We start from the raw sequence: 20,639 nt of genomic DNA, 5'->3' as shown, positions 1-20,639 counted from the left end.
ATATTCAGTGGTTGATGAAACATTCATGGGGAAACACCATTGGCCAAAGAGAGAAAATCTTTATCTAAGCACTTTGGGTCTTTATAGTGTATGATGGCAATTGCGCTTCATGCCAATAAATAGAGAACTGCTGTTATTTGCATGGAATTTAATTCATTTCCTTTTCCCTTGAAAATCACAGTGAAAGTATTAGGAACCTATTTTATATGACTTTCTTATTTTAGAAGTTGTATTAAAAAATGTCCAGGACTCTTCCAAGCCTTGTAATGGCAGTGAATGGGTGTTGAGATTTTGAAGTTCAATCATAATCCATCATAAAAAGTACTCCACAACATCCAAATAAAAATTTCCAGCCGATAATGTAGGAAGCAGACGAACATGAAAGTGCAGAGGAGAGAGCAAAACAAAACACCACTCACAAAACTAAGCTAGAGATTAAGGTTTATAAAGTTATATATATATATATATATTACACAAACACATTGATTTGCTTCAGAAGGCCTTTATTAAAGGGATAGTTCACCCAAGAATGAAAATTGTATGTTTATTTTCTTACCCCCAGGGCATCCAAGACGTAGGTGACTTTGTTTCTTCAGTAGAACACAAACAAAGATTTTTAACTTAAACTTTTGCAGTCTGTCAGTCATATAATGGCAGTCAATGGGCACCAAATCTTTGACAGTAAAAAAAAAACATAAACAGACAAAACCAAATTAAACCCTGCGGTTCGTGACGGTACATTGAGGTGTTAAGACACAAAACGATCAGTCTGTGCAAGAAACTGAACAGTATTTATATCATTATTTACCTCTGATCCACCGCATTTTTGGGTGAACTATCCCTTTAAGCACTTTTTATGATGGATGGATGCACTTTATTGGGCTTGAAAAGCTTGGAAGAGCCAGGACTATTTTAATATAACTCAGATTGCATTTGTCTGAAAAATGAAACTCATATACACTTAGGATGGCTTGGGGATGTGTTAATCATAGGGTAATTTTCATTTTTTTGGTGAACTATCCCTTTAAATTGATCAAAAGTGACAGTAAAGACATTTATAATTTAACATGTATAATGTTATGTACTTTTTTTACTATTTAAAAAAAAATGCTGTTCGTTTAAACCTTCTATTCATCAAGGAATCCTGAAAAATATTAAGTAGCACAACTGTTTAAAGATCAATAATATGAAGAAATGTATCTTGAGTGCTGAAATCAACACATTAAAATGATTCCTGAAGGATCATACGCTGAAGACTGGAGTAATGATGCTAAAATCATATTTCACAATATTACTGTTTTTACTGTATTTTTGGTAGTATATAGCAGTGTATGTCAGTTTGTACAAAATACTATACTTAAAATATACACTAAACAAAACGAATATAACTTTTTTCTTTGTGAGTCTGTAAGACCAATTTACTTTAAAAAAATGCCTTATACGAGCAATTTATCCACAAAACAGATCACAATGGTTGCTCTCTGCGTTTGTTGTTGTGTGCAGCCAGCAGGGACACTGCAATAGAAAGATGTGTTGTCTGTTTATTGTCTTTTATTATTTCAGAGCACCTATTTTTTCTCCCTCATCACATTCAATTCAGGCACAAGCTCACACCTGGGCTGACACAGTTTCTTTTGCTGTGGTGCCGTCGCACCAGTAAACACTGCCAGAGATTTTTACTTGCAGAGACAAATGAAGACATTCAAGAACGGTTAATGAAACCAAATGTCATGAAAATCATTTGGTTCCAGTACTCCTTCTATTCCCAATCTGAGCGCATTTGAATAAATCCTAGATATAGTTCCCATCTGGATGATCATAAAAAGCGAGCGGCACTTCAACAATGAGTTTTCATTCTGCATGAAGCTTGATGCTTCACGAGTGAAATTACAAAGGCAGTGAGGTCTGAACCTCAAGCTTTCGGAGTTCACCCTCTGAGATCTTCATTGCATTGGAAAACACGCTCTGTAGTCCTCAGGTGCTGCTGCTGCTCTTTCATGCTTGAGGGAAAACTGAGTGAGTGTGTCCACATAAATAGTTTGAGGTAGATTGGACAGCGCAGGAGGTTTGCTCATGTTTCATTTATGAAGCTCCAGCTTGTTTTTTTTCTCTCTGATGGTGTTCCTAGCTGTGACCTTGTCATCAAAAATAAGAAATATGAATAAAAATAAAAAATAAAAAAGGACTGACCGGTCAGACCAATTAAGATTCAAGCCTTCCAAGAAGGCTTGTGCTTGTTGCTTAGCAACCTGTTAAATTCCCAGTTGAGAAGGTGTCAGATCCATGGCAGGTACATGTGTACATCAGCATTTATGTGCTGATCTCTTTCTTTCATTCACGCTGTCCTCGCACCGATCTGCCAAAATCAAACACGATTTAATTCCCCCATCGTTAAAATACAAGACTCAGTACTAATTAAAAGACAAAAGGGTGATGTGAATTAGTATTCTCAGTCCATTTTACTGCAGTAATGTGACGTTTTCATGTCTTCAAAAAGACTAAATGTAGGATGGGAATTATTTGAATAGTGAACCAAGCAAATATGTGAGTTTGCTTGAGAAAAAAAGGGAAACTGTTTCAGGTGAAAAGTTATTACATCTTAATTGAAGTTTAAGATGACAAACATTTTTATTTTCCTCTGAAATCATGTGTAGTGATGAATCATCTCCAGTATGACCTAGAAAAAGCATTAGGGATGTGAGGTCCATTTGATTTCAAGATGACTTTAATGCGTTTTTAATTCTATTACTGTATTTGTCATAACAGAGAAATTGATTCATAATGACTTGTTTACTTTAAAGAAATGTCGACGTTTCACAGTGGTCACTTTTACAAATAGCCTCACAGATATAATTACATTCAGGGTCAAGTGACTTACTGATGACTTTGCCCTTTTGTCAGAAAGAGAATAAATCCAATCCAGATTAAATGGCTTTATGAATTGGCAGTATGATAGTGTATTGTATATCACCTCATTTGCTGTTGACTTCACATCCCATATATACAGCGAAGATCAAAATTAGAGAACAGCCTACCATTTTCTTAAATTTCAAGGTCCTTAGTCCTTTTTAAAGTTCCTCCTAACAGGAGTAGAAGGGCAGTTTTTTTAGGCATATTTCATAAATGAATTGTATTCTGAAGCACAGTATAAAGAAACTTGAAAAAGAACTCAATATTAATCAACATTAAAGAACACTTACAGATACCTCTAAGATATTTGTGTTAATCGGGCACCTGGTGGTAATTTCCTTATATGACGAATCCTATTTAACTGGCAGCATTCCTCAAATTTTCATTGAGATTCCAAAATTCCTGAAACCCTGCGACAGGAGGTTTTCCAGATGAAGCCCAAAGGAATGACCCTTTCAGCCATTGAAAGAGAAGTTGGCCATTCTAAATCTGTGATTTCTCAAATATTTCAGGTTTATAATGACACTTATTCATTTAAGTCACCCAAAAAGGCTGGTTGTCCACCTAAGACAAATGCATGAGAAGATATGACAATGCAGAGACTCTCAATTGGGGAATTGGTTCAGCACTGCAGCTGGAATTGCTTTACAGTTCAGTGAACAGTGTAAAGATCTTGGCATGTTTAAGAGAAGTCGTCATCAGCAGAAAGAATCAAAAGGCTAACCTTTGCTAAGTAGCATTGGACCAGAGGAGAATTGGTCCAAAGTTCACTTTAGTGATGACAGCAAGTTTAATTTATTTAAGGGCGTACAGAAGTCAGTGAAAGTCAGTACATAAATGTGACTCTGGACAACACAAACCAGACATAAAGGTACATTTTTGAAATGAAAAATGTTTGTTAGAATAGGATATTTGGCTGAGATACAACTATTTGGAAATCTGGAACCTGAAAAAAATCTAAATACTGAGAAAATCACCTTTAAAGTTGTCCAAATGAAGTTCTTAGCGATGCATATTACTAATAGTCAAGGAAGTTTGCTGCCGTAACATGGCCGAAGCAGGCGCAGTAATATCACGCAGCACATCGCAGCACAACGTGACCAACTGCATGCACAGGGAGAGTTCCTCGTTGGAAGTTACCTAGCTGGGAACTAATTTCAGGCGCTGCGTGATATTACTGCGCCTGCTTCGGCCATGTTACAGCAGCAAACCTCCTTGACTATTACGCCGGAATGGGAGTGTAATTCCTAATCTTATCGGCCTAGAAAATCACATCTTTACATTTTTCGCTGGTCTTAGTACACGATATAACTGCAGAACAGTCAAGTTTTAAATAGGGCAAATACTGAAACTCATTGGTTATTTTTGAACACGATTGGTCTAATAGGATTCAATGATCTATGCTAAGCTATGCTAAAAGTGATATCGCCAGAACAGGAGAACGGCTGAATGGATTTCAAAACGGTAAAACTCAACTTCTTAACTCGGGGGGAGTTGGAGAATGAGCCTATTTCCAAAAAAAGTGGAGTGTTCCTTTAAGACAAATATACAAACATTGTATTACTTTTAGTTGTATTTACACCAAATATAACTAAATTTTAAACCATTATCATGCCATAAGTGGTCACCACTAATAGGCACACTTGACATGAAATACTCATTGGTCATCTCGGACTTGTGTGCATGTCATCAGGGGTAAGTACATGGGATAACTGAAGTGGTGCAGGGTTACAAATGTCAAGAGTAAAGCTCTGATCCTGATGCACAATTCAAAGTGTGTGCCAAACCCGCATTGTGCCAGTCTTCAGGCCTGAGCGATTGTTTCGCTCCGTGATACAGAAAGAAACTCCAGAGCTTCAATCTACAGATGACTCACTTTGTTTCTCTCTTTTAGGTATTCGTCTGGCCCTTTCGGGTTAGATCTATCCCTGAAGCAATCTAGGTAAGAGAAATGGAACGGAGATGAGATTTCGGCTGTGAGGTATACCCTGCTCCAACACTATCAGTGCTGACGTTGTTTCATTAGAGAGCTCAATGCAAAAGGCTTTCTGTGTTTACCGAGGCTATAGCCAGAGACTCTCCTCTGATCAGTCAGCAGTTCAGCTGGAGGAGAAAGCGTAGCCTGTACAGCCTTTCTGCTTACTGGCCATTAATGTCTAGAGAAATCCCATCATCCAACATGGAGCTCAGAGCTGTGGAGCTGTGGGCTATTCACAGACCTGTCTTCATCATCTCCCATCACCTGCAGCAGGATGGTGTGAGGAGATAGGCAGGGGTTAAATTGGGATTTTGTAGGAGGAAGAGCACTAAAATCTAGTTTCATCATGACAACTCTCTGAAGATTTTAGCATAGTAATGAATATGACAATGCTAATGTATTTGCTCTTAATAGAACATATATGCTACGCTTCTGAATTGCTGCTGCTGTTGATTATTGCTGTTGTTGTAGATTATTGCTGATGCTGCTGCAAAGCAAGTAGAGAAACTTGCTACTTGCATTACATACACCCATTCAGTGCTGTGAGTACTTAAGACAAACTGCTGCTGCACAAATGACATATACAGTTGAAGTCAAAAGTTTACATACACTTGCAGAATAAGAGGAATCATAAAAAATGCATGTTATTTTTTTATTTAGTACTGTCCTGAATAAGATATTTCACATAAAAGATGTTTACAAATAGTCTACGAGAGAAAATGATAGTTGAATTTATAAAAATGAGCCTGTTTAAAAGTTTACATACACTTGATTCTTAATACTGTGTTGTTACTTGAATGATCCACAGCTGTGTTTTTTTTTTTTTTTTTTTTTTTTTTTTTGTATTGTTAATTGATAGTTGTTCACAAGTCCCTTGTTTTTCCAGAACAGTTAAACTGCCCGCTGGTACCACAAATTCTTTGGTTTTTCAGCATTTTTGTGTTTTTTGATTTTACCCCTCAGCTCTTACTGGATTGTTTTTCCTTCTGGAGCATCAGTGAGCATTCAAATACACAAAAATGCTGAAAAACCAAAAGAAATTGTGGGACCTAAAGGATTTTTCTGAAGAAGAGCGGGCAGTTTAACTGTTCAGGAGATCAGATATTCATGAACTATCACTAAACTAAAAAAACACAGCTGTGGATCATTCAGGTAACATCACAGTATTAAGAAACAAGCGTATGTAAACTTTTGAACGGGATCATTTTTATAAATTCAACTATTATTTTCTCTTGTGGACTATATGTAAACATATTTTATGTGAAATATCTTATTCAGGTCAGTACTAAATAAAAAATAACATACATTTTGTATGATCCCTCTTATTTTGGAAAAAATAATTAACATTTTGCAGAAACTTTTGACCTCAACTGTATAATAACCCATAACAGATCTATACAGGTGGAGCTGGGGAGGTGGAGGTTTTCAGAGTAACTCTGAAAGCGCTTTTCAAAATGTTCTAGTGATTGCTAACCAGCCATTTAAATGTAAAGCAGCAAGCCTACTATAAGTATAAAAATACTTGGCACAAGCTGATTGGTTCATGTTGCATACACAGCCAGTGTATGCAACATGAACCAATCAGCTTGTGCCAAGTATTTTAACATTGTGAATATCATCAATTTGCGTTAACGGCCCATTAGCCTGCGCCATCTAGAGTTTCATGGTAGAATTTGGCATTTATCTGGCTGAGATATGACATAAGTGTCTTAGTGTCAGAGCACTGATTTAAATTAAATATAATGCTTATGATTTGTGTGTGTGTGTGTGTGTGTGTGTGTGTGTGTGTGTGTGTGTGTGTGTGTGTGTGTGTGTGTGTGTGTGTGTGTGTGTGTGTGTGTGTGTGTGTGTGTGTGTGTGTGTGTGTGTGTTTAAAAGAAGGCTCTTATGCTCACCAAATCTGCATTTATTTGATCAAAAATACAGTAAAACCTAAGTAATAATATAAGCAATATTGTAAAATATTATTACAATTTAAAGAACTGTTTTTCATTTGAATATATTTTATAATGTAATCTATTCTTGTGATGCAAAGCTGGATTTTTAGCATCATTACTCCAGTCTTCAGTGTCACATGATACTTCAGTTCAGAAATCATTATAATAATAATTTCTTATTATTATTAACATTGAAAACACTGCTGCTTCATATTTATGTGGAAACCACAACATTTTTCAGGATTTTTTGGCTAAAAGGTAATAACATTTATTTGAAAAAATATATATTTGAAACATTATAAATGTCTTTATTGTCACTTTTGATCAATTAAATGCATCCTTGCTGAATAAAAGTAATAATTTCCTTATTTTAAGGAAAATAATAAATAAAAATATTACTGACCCCAAAATTTTGAATGTTTGTGCATGCGTATGATTGGGGCCGATGGTGTGCATGTGTCATTGGTCCAGCTCTTCTTATATCTCCATTGACTCCCCTCCCCCACCTTTTCAAGCCTTTGTCCTTGAACAGGACAGAGACAGAAAAGATGAAAGCAATCTTTGAAAGAACGTTCCATATCTTAGGATATCAGTGCAATCATGCAGTGCCTGTCCATTTATTCATTGTTTATGGCCAAAATCCAAATCATTTCAGGGAGTGAGTGATTTAAATCCATCATTTGCAGACTGTTCTACATTTAAATCTGTTAAACTCTAGTTTTCTAAGGGTAAATGCAGAAATAAAAGCTAACCTGTTCTTCTCTTAGCTCAGAGTAAAAAAACACTCAAGTAAGAGCAATCAATGTATTTCCAAAGAAACACTTGGCTTCACAGAATCCAGAGTCCAGGTGTGTTGGACTGAAACAATGTTCGTGACACCATCTAACATTTGAACTGTTCACAGCTGAGTCTATCCTAATCACACCAAATGTTATTGGCAGAGAGAGCTTTCCAAATAAAAAGCACATTAAATTAATATTTCTTGATTTTGTAATTGTTTTCACCATTATTGCACTTAGCATGAACTCACTTTCTCACTTTGTTGTATCTTCCAGTTAAGCTCAACCCAGATTAGGCTATTTGAGTTGTGCTGCAAGCTCTAAAACCTGGAGTAAACCCAAGACCTAATGTAAAACAAGGCAATAGCACAATCTGATACTCTCCGCCTGGAGAGATACTATCTTATTCAATCTATGCATGTCCAGTGATGCAGTGCAAGGTCAGGACAGTGGCTGCCACAACACAAGCCAGAAGGACTTCGCATTGAAATGAATATAGAGAAAAAACACATAACAAAAACTAAATACCACTTCATAATCCACAATAACATCCAACATCCTCCAGTGAAAAAGTCCATCTCATGTTGTCCTCTCACATCAAAATCCACCAACATATTTGTTTATAACTGTTTTGGACTGTGTTTTTGAAGGTAAACGGTGCTTGATCTGTGCATATCTCTCTCCTGATTCAGACAAGATGACTTTTTCAATAGAGAAAGCACTCATATTTTAGCTTGGAGCAACAGTTCAATCTTAATTATTAATTTGTTTCTTGCAAATATGCAATAACAAAAACATGTATTTGATAGACTGGAGTTGTGTCAATTAATTGTGGATTACTGTAATGTTTTTTATCAGCCCTTCGAACTTTCATTCTGACGGCACTCATTCATTACAGAGGATCCATTGGTGAGCAAGTGATTTAATGCTACATTTCTCCAGATTTGATGAAGAAACAAACTCATCTACATCTTGTATGGCCTGAGGGTGAGTCAAATTTTATGAAATTTTCATTTTTGGGTGATCTATTCCTTTCAGAGTCACTAAGCTTAGCTTTCTAATCCATATAACAAATAGAGTAAACAAATATGATTCTAAACTAAATAAATATAATTTAATGAAGTCCAAGATTCCATTTAAAAAGACTGCTAACTTCAAACTGAACACAGTAATCTAATGCTATTACATTGATTTTACAAAACATTTTAAGCAAAAATACAGCATGTTAAATAATAAACGCATTTCTTAAAGTGATAATAATATCCACAAATTCTAAAAATCTTTTTCTTAGCAGTGTAGTAGAAGCAGACCTGTACTGAGTGGGTTTTTTTCCCTTCACAGTCCTCTTGCAGTAAAGCATGCAGAATGGAAGGATTGAATAACCAAATGAGAGAGACACACACAGCAAAGACCATTAGCTCCCATTCCTGACGGCTTCTGCATCACTGCCTGCTGCACTATTTGCAGGCAGAGGTTTGTGTGCGCGAATAATAATCTGTCTCTGGCCACAGGCTGGTAATGGGGAGACAGACGGTCTGTTCCTTTTCCATAGCACCCCTGTCAGTTAGAGACTAAGCAAATGCACCTCTCAAGGCGAAGTAACATAGCTGAAGTCACGCAGCACTCTGTCCTGAGAAAAAAAAAAAATTCCAGTGCAGTCGCCAAAAATCTTGACTTTTTAACTGACATTAAAACCCCAAGGGAGACGAGGAAAGAATCGTCCATTTTAACAGCCAGACCCTGCCGTTCAGCAATCAACGAGAATGAAATAACACTGTAAAAGCCACCCATGGACAATTAACTTTAGCACTTAAAATGTGTAATTACAACAAAAGCTAGTTGAATAGAAGGCAAATACATTCATTCACAGTTAATTATTGTAAACAGCTCTCTTTAAAAAGAAAAACATTTGCCTATTTCTGCTCATTGGAGTTTAATTGGTATGTCTAGATACCATGGTTCTTTAATGGATTTAATGCAGAATTCAGATTTCACAAGGTGGCAACCCAACATTAAATTGTTCTATTGCGCAGATTCAGAAGTGAACAAAAATGTGAAAATCTAAATGTCTCTTCTAATTATTGCATAATTGCAATAAGTCTTTCTACTTCCAATATTCATCTTTAATTCATTGCTATTGCTTTGTAATTAATTGTGAAATTTAATAGCAAATTCTGAGTGAAAATTGAACAGCAACACAACAGCTCTGCGAGCCGTTTTTGGGTTGCGACCCACCAGTTTGACTCTCGCTGAAGGGGCTCGTCGTGTCCTGTACTAACCCAGCTATGTTTATTCAGAGATCTGAGAGGCAGCAAATTGCATTTCCTGCTCGCTTTATTCCGTGGATCTCCATATAAATTAAATTATAACTTGATTTATTGCCAAGCCTTACTTCGGGGCTCGCAGTCCCCTCCAAAGGATAACGCCACTTATTGTGGCAGAAAAGCCGTCCCAGAAAAACATCCCAACATCAAAGGAGGCTTTCATAACTGCTGCTTTGAGATGTCGTGAGATACAGTGGCTTCAGATGGCAAGTGTGACCGAAATCATTTGGACACGGCACATTGGGCCAATTACAGTCTGCGTCAACGGCGGTCACAATCATGTGTTAAAGTACAGGGGGTCTAGATGAGATAATTCTAATAACGGCTAGTATTGCTAAACTGAGGAGACAGCTGGTATGGGGGCCAGCTGAGAGAAAAGCGTGCCTTGCAGAATAGCATCAACGTCATGGTGTCCTAAATTTGTAAGGGAAAGTGTGACATCAAATATGAGAGGAGAAAGGGCTTAGCAGTAAGTCTTTAAACACACTATTAAAGGAATGGTTCAGCAAAAAATGAAAGCTTTCTGAAAAATTTACTCATCCTCAGGCCATCCAAGATGTAGATGAGTTTGTTTCTTCATCAGATTTTGAGAAATTTAGCATTACAACATTTGCTCACCAATGGATCCTCTGCAGTGAATGGGTGCCGTCAAAATGAGAGTCAAAACAGCTGATTAAAACATCACAATAATTCACAAGTAATCCACACAACTCAAGTCCATCAATTAATGTCTTGTGTAGTGAAAAGCTGTTTGTTTGTAATTCATCATTAGGGCATTTTAAGTTTAAATCATTGCTTCTAGCAAAAATATTAAAAACAAAATACCAGTTTATTATCCATAATAAGGCTTCCTCCAGTAAAAGTCCATCTCTGTTGTCCTCTCACATCAAAATCCACCAACAGATTTGTTTAGAGCTGTTTTGGACTGTTTTCACTTGTAAACGGTGCTTGATCTGTTTATATTTCTCTCCTGGTTCAGACAAGACGACTTGAGAAAACATTATGGATAGAGGAAGCAACACTTTCAATATAATCATATTATAATGATGAATTTGGTTCTCACAAACACGCCTCTTTTCACTGCAGTCCTGTGGATTACCTTGTGAAATATTGTGATGTTTTTATCAGCTTTTTGGACTCTCATTCTGACGGCACCCATTCACTGCAGAGGATCCATTGGTGAGCAAATGTTGTAATGATAAATTTCCCAAAATCTGAACCAAATTCATCATTATAACATGTTTATATTCAAAGTGTTGCTTCCTCTCTCCATAATATTGTTTTCTCATGTCATCTTGTCTGAATCAGGAGAGAAATATGAACAGATCAAGCACCGTTTACAAGTGAAAACAGTCCAAAACAGCTTTAAACAAATATATTGGTGGACTTTGATATGAGAGGACAACAGAGATAGACTTTTTTTTATCTGAGGAAGCATCATTTTGGATTATGGACTGGTATTTCGTTTTTAATATTTTGGCTAGAAGCAATTATTTAAACTTAAAATGCCCTAATGATGAATTACACACAAACAGATTTTCACTTCTCAATAGACTTGAGTTGTGTGGATTACTTGTGAACTATTGTGATTTTTTTATCAGCAGTTTGGACTCTCATTCTGATGGCACCCATTCACTGCAGAGGATCCATTGATGAGCAAGTAATGTAATAAATTTCCCCAAATCTGTTCTGATGAACACACAAACTCATCAACATCTTGGATGGCTTCCAGAACAAAAATGTACAGATAATTTACTCACCTTGTAATTTAAGATGTTCATGTCTTTCTTTCTTGTTTTTTGAGGGAAAAATTTCTGGATTTCTCTCCATATAATGGACTTCTATGGTGCCCCCGAGTTTGAAACTTCCAAAATGCAGTTAAAATGCAGATTCAAAGGGCTCTAGAAAGGTCTTATCTAGTGAAAAGATTGGTTATTTAAAAAAACTTTTTAACCCTTAAATGCTCAAAAACTCTGTGTATTCTGGTTCTTGACAGTTAGGGTATGTCGAAAAACTCCCATCTCATTTTCTCCTCCAACTTCAAAATCATCCTACATTGCTGCAGAAGTACCAACCCAGTGTTTACGACGTGAACATGCAAAGTAGATCAAATGCCCTTTACAAAAAAGGGACAATTTTGAAGTTGGAGGAGAAAATGAGATGGGAGTTTTTCGATATTCCCTAACTAGCATGAACTGAAATACACAGAGTTCATGCAGAGCTAAGACAAGACTTGTATTTGAGGTTAGAAAGTATATAAACTGTAATTATTTTTTAGAAAATAACCGATCGTTTCACTAGATAGACCCCTTTTCCTCAGCTGGGATTGTTTAGAGCCTTTTAAAGCTGTATTTAAGCTGCATTTTCTAAGTTCAAACTCAGGGGCACCATAGAAGTCCACTATATGGAGAGAAATCCAAAATGTTTTCCTTAAAAAACATCATTTCTTTACGACTGAAGAAAGAAAGACATGAACATCTTGGATGTCAAGGGGGTGATTAAATTATCTGTAAATATTGGTTCTGGAAGTGAACTTCTCCTTTAAAGGGATAGTTCGAGCATTTAAGACATGAAGTTGTATTCAATCCTTATCAGCACTATAGTGTATACACACTGACCCACACTGCGTTCACCTCCCTGGTCAGAGTTCTGGCCGCTTGAAGTTTTTCAAGAAAGTAGTCACGGTTAGTTTCCGGGGCCACAAAACTGTGCGTTTTTACGTGAAAAAAATATATGCGTTTCAAAGCTTGATTAATTTACATCACAAAAAACACTCCTGACAAAAATCATACCTCAGTTTTAATCGGCACTATATTCTTTCCGTTTCCATCAATCCGCGCTGCTGTCAGTTCGCACGTTCCGATCAGCTGTTCCATTACACACTCAAATGACAACGACGTAAAAAGTAGAAAATTAACAACGGTGCGAACTTGTAAATTCCAAGGTTGTGACCACAAGAATGTGCAGGGATCGCCGTTCAGATTGCATCGTTTTCCTGTTTCTTATATAGTTATGAGACAGCTTTGGCTGGTTGCCATCGGCTACTCTGCGGGAGCTAAAATATCCAGTATCAAGGATTTTCGTGTGTGCAGTGCTCACTTCAGCGAAGACGATTACATCCCCAACCAAGGAGGAAAAATCAAAAAACGGATTTTAAAGAGTTCTGCTGTACCAGTACCACGGGTAAGCTCAATTTACTAACTTTATGTCGCATACGACAGGTTTATTTTGAAGCTAACGTCGGTTTTTAGGCTAACGTTACACTGAGAATATTCTAACCGGGGCAGTGATAGCATCGACAATAATCGACTGTCTATGTGGTGAGAAAATCGGCAAATGTCATAACTAATGAATTTAATTGAATCTTTATAACACCACAAAATATGATGCTTTGCTATATTTGTTATTGTCTGTAACTATGCGGAACGTGTGTCGGTATCATCGTGTTTATAAGTGTGCTTGAAGTCACATACAGGTAGGTCTAAACCAGGTATCTCTAACTCCGGTCATCGTGAGCTACATTCCTGCAGCTCGATGTTTTCCTATGACAGGACACCTTTCTCAAATGAGACATTCTGTACAAGCCTGCTAATTACCCGTTGATTTGAGTCAGGTGTGTTGCATCAGAGAAAAACTAAAACCAGCAAGACAGTAGCTCACGAGGACTGGAGATCCCATGTCTAAACTGTACAGTAAACAATCTGATGTTTAGACTCCTGTGGAAATCACGTGAAACGAGGTCTAATATAAAAATATATATATCGTCTGTTCCGTCTGACATTGTGCTAAAATTGGTTTCATCATCAGAAGTTTCGTAGTCAGACATGTTGTCAGCGAGTCGCGCTATCAACAGCTGATCGGAACGTGCGAACTGACAGCAGCGCGGATTGATGGAAACGGAAAGAATATAGTGCCGATTAAAACTGAGGTATGATTTTTGTCAGGAGTGTTTTTTGTGATGTAAATTAATCAAGCTTTGAAACGCATATATTTTTTTCACGTAAAAACGCACAGTTTTGAGGCCCCCGGAAACTAACCGTGACTACTTTCTTGAAAAACTTCCAGCGGCCAGAACTCTGACCAGGGAGGTGAACGCAGTGTGGGTCAGTGTGTATACACTATAGTGCTGATAAGGATTGCATACAACTTCATGTCTTAAATGCTCGAACTATCCCTTTAAGGAGACTGCGTGTCTGCATCCAGAATGTCTTTGTATCAACAACAGACCTATTAAGAATATATCAGTACAGACACCTGGTGATTGCAATTTTCCGCAGTTGATCTTTACGATTTATGTTTCACTTGGAGGTTCACGCAGTGCTGCTAAGTAATGGTTAATGAGAAAAGCGCCTGTAGAAGAAATATCTGCATGTGAGCCTAATTGGACGCTCATTTGATCGATGGAAAAAAACACAACTGGGTTTTTTTTTTTTTTTTTTGCAAAAATACTGGCCAACAGAGAGACCTTTTACTTTCACAGATGATTCAAAGATTTGAAAAACAGACTCTGTGGAAAGTATTGGACCGAACGACAATACCAATCCAGTTAGCGGGGATAATTTAATTTGAGAGGGAAGACATCGTTATGGCATTCTTTTGTAGTATGCCTGCATTTGTAAACAATATGACTGCGTGAGGAAATGTTTCCATGACTGTCTAAAGCTTTTCAATCTGCAAATCTGAATTGTATTATTGCCATAATGCTATTAAAAAATCACGATGTGATACACTGTTTCATGTTCATGAATCTGCCATGAAGTCATACAGATGGGAATGCTTATTTCTAATTACCATGAATTAAGTGCACAGAAACATGTGCAACCTTTTTCAAATGAAAGCAAATACAAACAGAGGTGCAATTAATAGATATATACCAGTTACATTTATTTACCTGATATTTCTATTAGAGCACAAGCAGTGCATTTCAATCAGTGCATCTTTCTCTTTATACAGCACCTTTGAAAGAAAGCAGCAGCAATAAAAATGCTGTGACTCTCATCAGAGGATTTATTTAAAACAGTCTGCATTATCCTTATAGTACTCTTGTTACATCTTCATCTCCCTCTAGAGATCCATCTCAGATCTATCTTATGCAACAGTCAGTTTTGGTTTTGTTTGCATTAATGGTTTGTTTGCATCAATCTGATTGCATATTTATATAGCCTACCAATATACCTTTAGATATAATTTTAGGCCCGCTAATACTAAAAACAACACAATTTTTCAAATGTGTGCACTTATAAACAAACAAAAACAAACAAATATTTCAGTCTTCACATTATATTCAGTGTAATTCACATAACCAGATGGGGCTCAGAGTGAAATGTCTTGTGCCTGTTGCACCCCTGACTAGAAATATATTATTTATGTATCAAAATAAGCAAGCCAAGCATTCAAAATGTCTTTTGTCTTCACAGCTCTTTACTGTAGGTCCTACTGCCAGCTCTGATTAAAGTGTGGATTTGATTATTTTGTGCTGATTTTGCTCAACCATCTAGTCAGAACTCATTTCCTATTGTTTCAAAAACAGTACTTGCTGAGCTACTTCACTGACCTAGAATGGAAAATAATGTTGTAACAAACACATACTGAGTTCAGTGCCTCATAATAATGACAGCCCTAAAAGATTTCAAGAGCACTTTCACTCACTGTAACTAAAGGGTCAACAGAAATGTGCAGGTTTTACAATGGACTTTTGTTTATACTCTAATCAGAATGAAATCAAATAATTTCTAATTCTCAATTTCAAGAAAAGACTGGGTTCTTTGTGATCCATGACATTTTGTAGTACTACAACTGCACTGATTGTTCAGAGGAATCAAATGCATTTAAAGTGTGTATAGTTTTATGAACAGTTTGTTATGTTCTAGATAGATAGGACAGATGATATTCAGACTAACAGCATGACTGCAAATCTGATATTGCCTTTACACAACAGTGTAACATGCAAGTAAATAAAACTGAGTAATAACATTTCTGACAGGAATTCACCAGTTGATTTTTTATTTCATTCCCAACGAAAAAAGTTACAAAAGAAGCCAAAGCATCTAGCTTTGAATGCAACCAAGCAACGCACAGACTGAAAGCTGGACTGGAACAGCATATGTGACTCTGGACCACAAAACCAGTCTTAAAGTAGTAGTTCACTTTCAGAACAAAAATTTACAGATAATGTACTCACCCTCCTGTCATCCAAGATGTTTGTGTCTTTCTTTCTTTAGTCGTAAGGAAATATGTTTTTTGAGGAAAACATTTTAGGATTTCTCTCCATATAATGGACTTCTATGGTGCCCCCGAGTTTGAACTTCCAAAATGCAGCTTTAAAGATCTCTAAATGATCACAGCTGAGTAAAAAAGGGTCTTATCTAGCAAAGCGAGCGGTTATTTTCTAAAAACAATTGCAATTTATATACTTTTTAACCTTAAATGCTCATCTTGTCTAGCTCCGTGTGTACTCTGTGTAGAGATTAAAAAGTATATAAATTGTAAATATTTTTAGAAAATAACCCATTGTTTCGCTAGATAAGACCCTTCTTCCTCAGCTGGGGTCATTTAGAGTCCTTTGAAGCTGCATTTAAACTGCATTTTGAAAGTGCAAAATTGGGGCCACCATAGAAGTCCACTATATGGAGAAAAATCCTGAAATGTTTTTCTCAAAAAACATAATTTCTTATCAACAGAAGAAAGAAAGACATGAATATCTTGGATGACAAGGGGGTGAGTAAATTATCTGTAAATTTTTGTTCTGAAAGTGAACTACTCCTTTAAGTAGCAGGGGTATATTGGTAGCAACAGCCAAAAATACATTTTACGGGTCAAAATTATCGATTTATTTTTCTTTTATGCCAAAAATCATTAGGATAATAATTAAAGATCATGTTCTATGAAGATATTTAGTCAATTTCCTATGCTAAATATATCAAACCTTAAATTTTGATTACTAATATGCTTCATTTGGACAACTTTAAAAGCATTTTTCTCAATATTTTCATTTTTTTGCACCTTTAGATTCCAGATTTTCAAATAGTTGTATCTCGGGGGTAAATATTTTTTTGGTGAGGTTACTTTAGTAAAATTTGCATTTCAAAGGCTAAATATCATGTTATTGGGGACGCTTTAGCCAATGGACATAAAAAACAACCCAACAGTGTTGAAGTAGCCGCATTCTGTAAGTCCTCAGCTCAAACACCACTCCGGGTTTTCCCTTACCGCAAAATAGTGAGAGGGACACCACGCAAGCGACCATGGAGCGAGATGGTCCAAACACAGAACCTACAACATACTACATACATACATAAAAAATTCCACATGCAAAAACCACACACGCTTCCATTCACGAGAGAAAATACAGACATTTTGACTTTCAAAATACTCAGCACAATCACATTCACCTTTTCTCTGCGAGATTTCATAGAGGAAATCACAATAGGAATCCGTGCAATATGACATTTTGCCTGATTGTGGCTAAGAAAGCCCCTCTGCAAATATTGTGTCAGGTACAAGTTTGGCAAACAAATTAGCATTGTTTGCGTTGTTTGCATTGCACCAAGTTATCGCCTATAGAGTGTTTTCACAATGTGTCATCAATCGGCCATATTGGTGGCACTGAGTGTAAACAATTCCACTGAACGGAACTTGCAAATTCTGCTGATTAATGCTGCTGAAAATGCTTAATTATTGTCATGTTTTGGGCTGTAGTAATCGGTCGGACCAGGAAAAACATCTGGAGTACTATAGACTGCAAAATTTATAACAAATGACGGGGAAGAGTGCAAAAAAACTGTATGAGGAACAAAAGGCATTTGAGGTTGGCCAAATTGAACCAGGATTTTCGAGAAGCTTGACAACATTTGTGTTTCTTCTTATGATTTCCAATCAGGAAGATGAAATATTAGGCTGATATCTTAATTAATACTGCTTATATATATCTTTACCACATATTAAATTTAGTTTGTTAAAATATAGTGCCCTTTCCTGCTTACTAAGTCCTTCTCTATATGATTTAACAGCTTCCACGTGTTTTTTCCATGGTTTAGACAGCATAAATTAGCAGAACTTGTATTTAGTAATACATTAACAATCAGTGCTGTTGTTAACATCCATGCATCTCCAATATGGCCGCGCATCAGGTTGACCTGAGTGCAAACCCTCTATAATGTGGCAGTGATGTTTATGTGGACAGGGCTTCATAAAAGCATAAATCATTCAAAGTGAACCACAACGAGTAATGAACGGCGACTACTCTATCACTTCTACGGCTCTGATTAAAAATACAAAGAGATACATTACAAAACAGCCTTTATGGAAAGTGTTTCACACACTGTTCATATCTAGCCCCGCCTCTTCAACAGCGGAATTTTGCTTTATGTGACCGAATTAGCATATTCCCGGCAATTTGAAAGCCAGAACAAACAGTCAATAAAAGAAAACACTAGCCATTTATTTAGAATATCACGTGATTTTAAAAGTTATTGTTTTGGTTTTTGTTTGCCTGTATGAGATTGGTGTCTCAGCCAACTTATAAACAAAAACAGTGTCAAAAAACAAACATAACAAAACAAGCTGATAATCAACGACCCGAGAAATGGAGCACACGAGAGTAACTGGTTTCTCAGAAACCAAATGTGGACCTTGTAGCGTTCAGCCAGCAGAACTCTCTCCATGGTGCTGAAGCGGTTGCCCAGGTGACATGATATCAAGGGCATCGGCGTTTCTACAGAGCCGCTCAACCTTCTGACGCTTACGAAACCCCAGTGATTAATAAAACAAACTATCAACACTTAACTTCTCAAAACAGAATATACCCAACCTATACTGTCTCCAGGTTGTTTCCAAACATCGTAAAGCCGAGAAACTTATCGTTTGTTGTAACGGTCTATCACTTTTAGCATGTTACGTGAACGAAATAACGTCCTTCATGAAGTCGGTGTAGCTTTCTTTCTAGTGAACTCCGTATCCAAAACAACTTTCAAAACTGATATAGGCTAATATTCACCATACAACAGCCTATAACCATATATATAAACATTCTGTCTCAACAAGTATTTCAACAAGTATAATATCAATTCAGACTCATGAGAAAACAAAGCGATTTAAAAAAAACAAAAACACAGAGGATGTAAATAAAAAATACACCGCTTGTAAATATTGTTGATGCTTCGATAGGGGGAACATTGTGATGGAGCTCAGCTCAGTCTGATGAAATGAGAGGAATGGGAACTGGCAGACGTTATCAGGACTGGGACGTACACAGGGAACGAATATAGGCAACAGCAAGACTGAAAAATAAAGAACGACTCTTACCGGTCTGAATCAAGCCTGGTCCGAGCCTCGGTGTGATTCGGCGTAATAATCCTGCCAAATAAACGTGAATGAAGCTGAATGGCGAAACGTTGCCCGTCGTCGCTCTTCAGTGCTGCTGCATCTGACGGCACAGCTGCTGTTTCCACGCGCTGAGAACGAGAGACGAGGCGCGCGACACGGATCAGCGTGCACGAGTCCACAGCGAACTGCCTCCAATGAGAGAGGACAGTTCGTGTGCGTTTTAATAAAACCGATGTGTGTTTTATGTCTAAAAACTGACTATTTTAAGTCACGAGTCAGGTGCCTGATGTTAAGCGTAAATCACTGTATGATTTATAGGCTACTGAAATTATAGTCACAATATTTTATGTATTTAGTAGTTTGATGTGTACTGTAAATGAATGATTGATGAAGGAAGACTTTAGAAAACTAATATTTTAATTTAGGCTACTGTTATTTGGTGAGATGCATTCAGAGTTTTCTTAAGATTGTGACCTAAAATATGTGAATCTCATGCAAAATTAGATTATGTGATCTTCTGTGATTTGCTTGTTTGTGTATTGAATGCAATTCAGAAAGTTCTAAATTATAAAATAAAGACCATATGCGATGTGAGTGTTTTTACCAGAGAGGTTCTTGCTTATATTTCAGATCTGAATCAGAGCAGCATGTTTGAACAGGGGTAAAGGCAGCATCGTCTGGTAAATGTACTCCCTCTGTTGGCCGCTGGACACACGTCGGCGTTTGCAAAGTGTTTTTTTTTTTTTTTTAGCCTATCGGCTGATCAACGCCATTAGAGAAAAGGAACTGCACAAGAAATTCTTTGACTGCTCTTAATATAAACGGGGTCAACTGCACAGTTCCTAATCTACACTTCTGCATTTGATAAACATAGCTATTTGCGATGATTTCATCAAGAAAGTGCAAGCTCGTGTTCCAGTTATTGATAATGAATTTAAAGCCTTCTGTGATTCTAATTTGACCATTGAGGAAGTTCGAATTGCTCTTCATTCTTTAAAGAAATGTAAAGCTGTTGAGTTTTGCATTCGTTTTTGCGAATTAATTAAACACCCATTGTTTTATATGTATAATGAATGTATTAATCTGAAGGATGTGTCAACATCAGTGAAACTAGGTATTATCTGCCTTATTCCCAATCCAGATAAAGACACTCTTTAATAGACCATTGGCATCTAATTACACTCTTGACTGTCCATTATAAAATTTCATCTTTGGTATTTGCCAACAGGTTAAAGGTTAAACTTAACTAGTTAGTTGCTGAGGCTCAATCCGGTTTTGTAAAAAGTAGGCACATCAGTAACAATATAAGACTTGTTTAAGATCTTTTAGATTTTACAGATTTTGTATATTCCAAAGTTATGATTATTTTCCTAGACTTTTACAAAGC

At 36.7% G+C, this 20,639-nt stretch overlaps 1 protein-coding gene across 1 annotated transcript in view; it reads right to left on the bottom strand.

Moving 5' to 3' along the window:
• Window positions 1–19,368, bottom strand: part of enox1 (ecto-NOX disulfide-thiol exchanger 1) — a 133,901-nt gene extending 114,533 nt beyond the window's left edge. The window contains exon 1 of the mRNA XM_073845009.1: window positions 19,232–19,368. The gene's annotated coding sequence lies outside the window, so the exon portion shown is untranslated. The remainder of the gene's footprint in view (window positions 1–19,231) is intronic.
• Window positions 19,369–20,639: the final 1,271 nt, after the last annotated feature.

This window comes from Garra rufa, chromosome 8 (assembly GCF_049309525.1).
Source record: "Garra rufa chromosome 8, GarRuf1.0, whole genome shotgun sequence".
Classification (NCBI taxonomy): Eukaryota; Metazoa; Chordata; class Actinopteri; order Cypriniformes; family Cyprinidae; genus Garra; species Garra rufa.
Note: the sequence above shows the minus strand (reverse complement) of the source record. Positions and strands in the feature narration are given on the sequence as shown.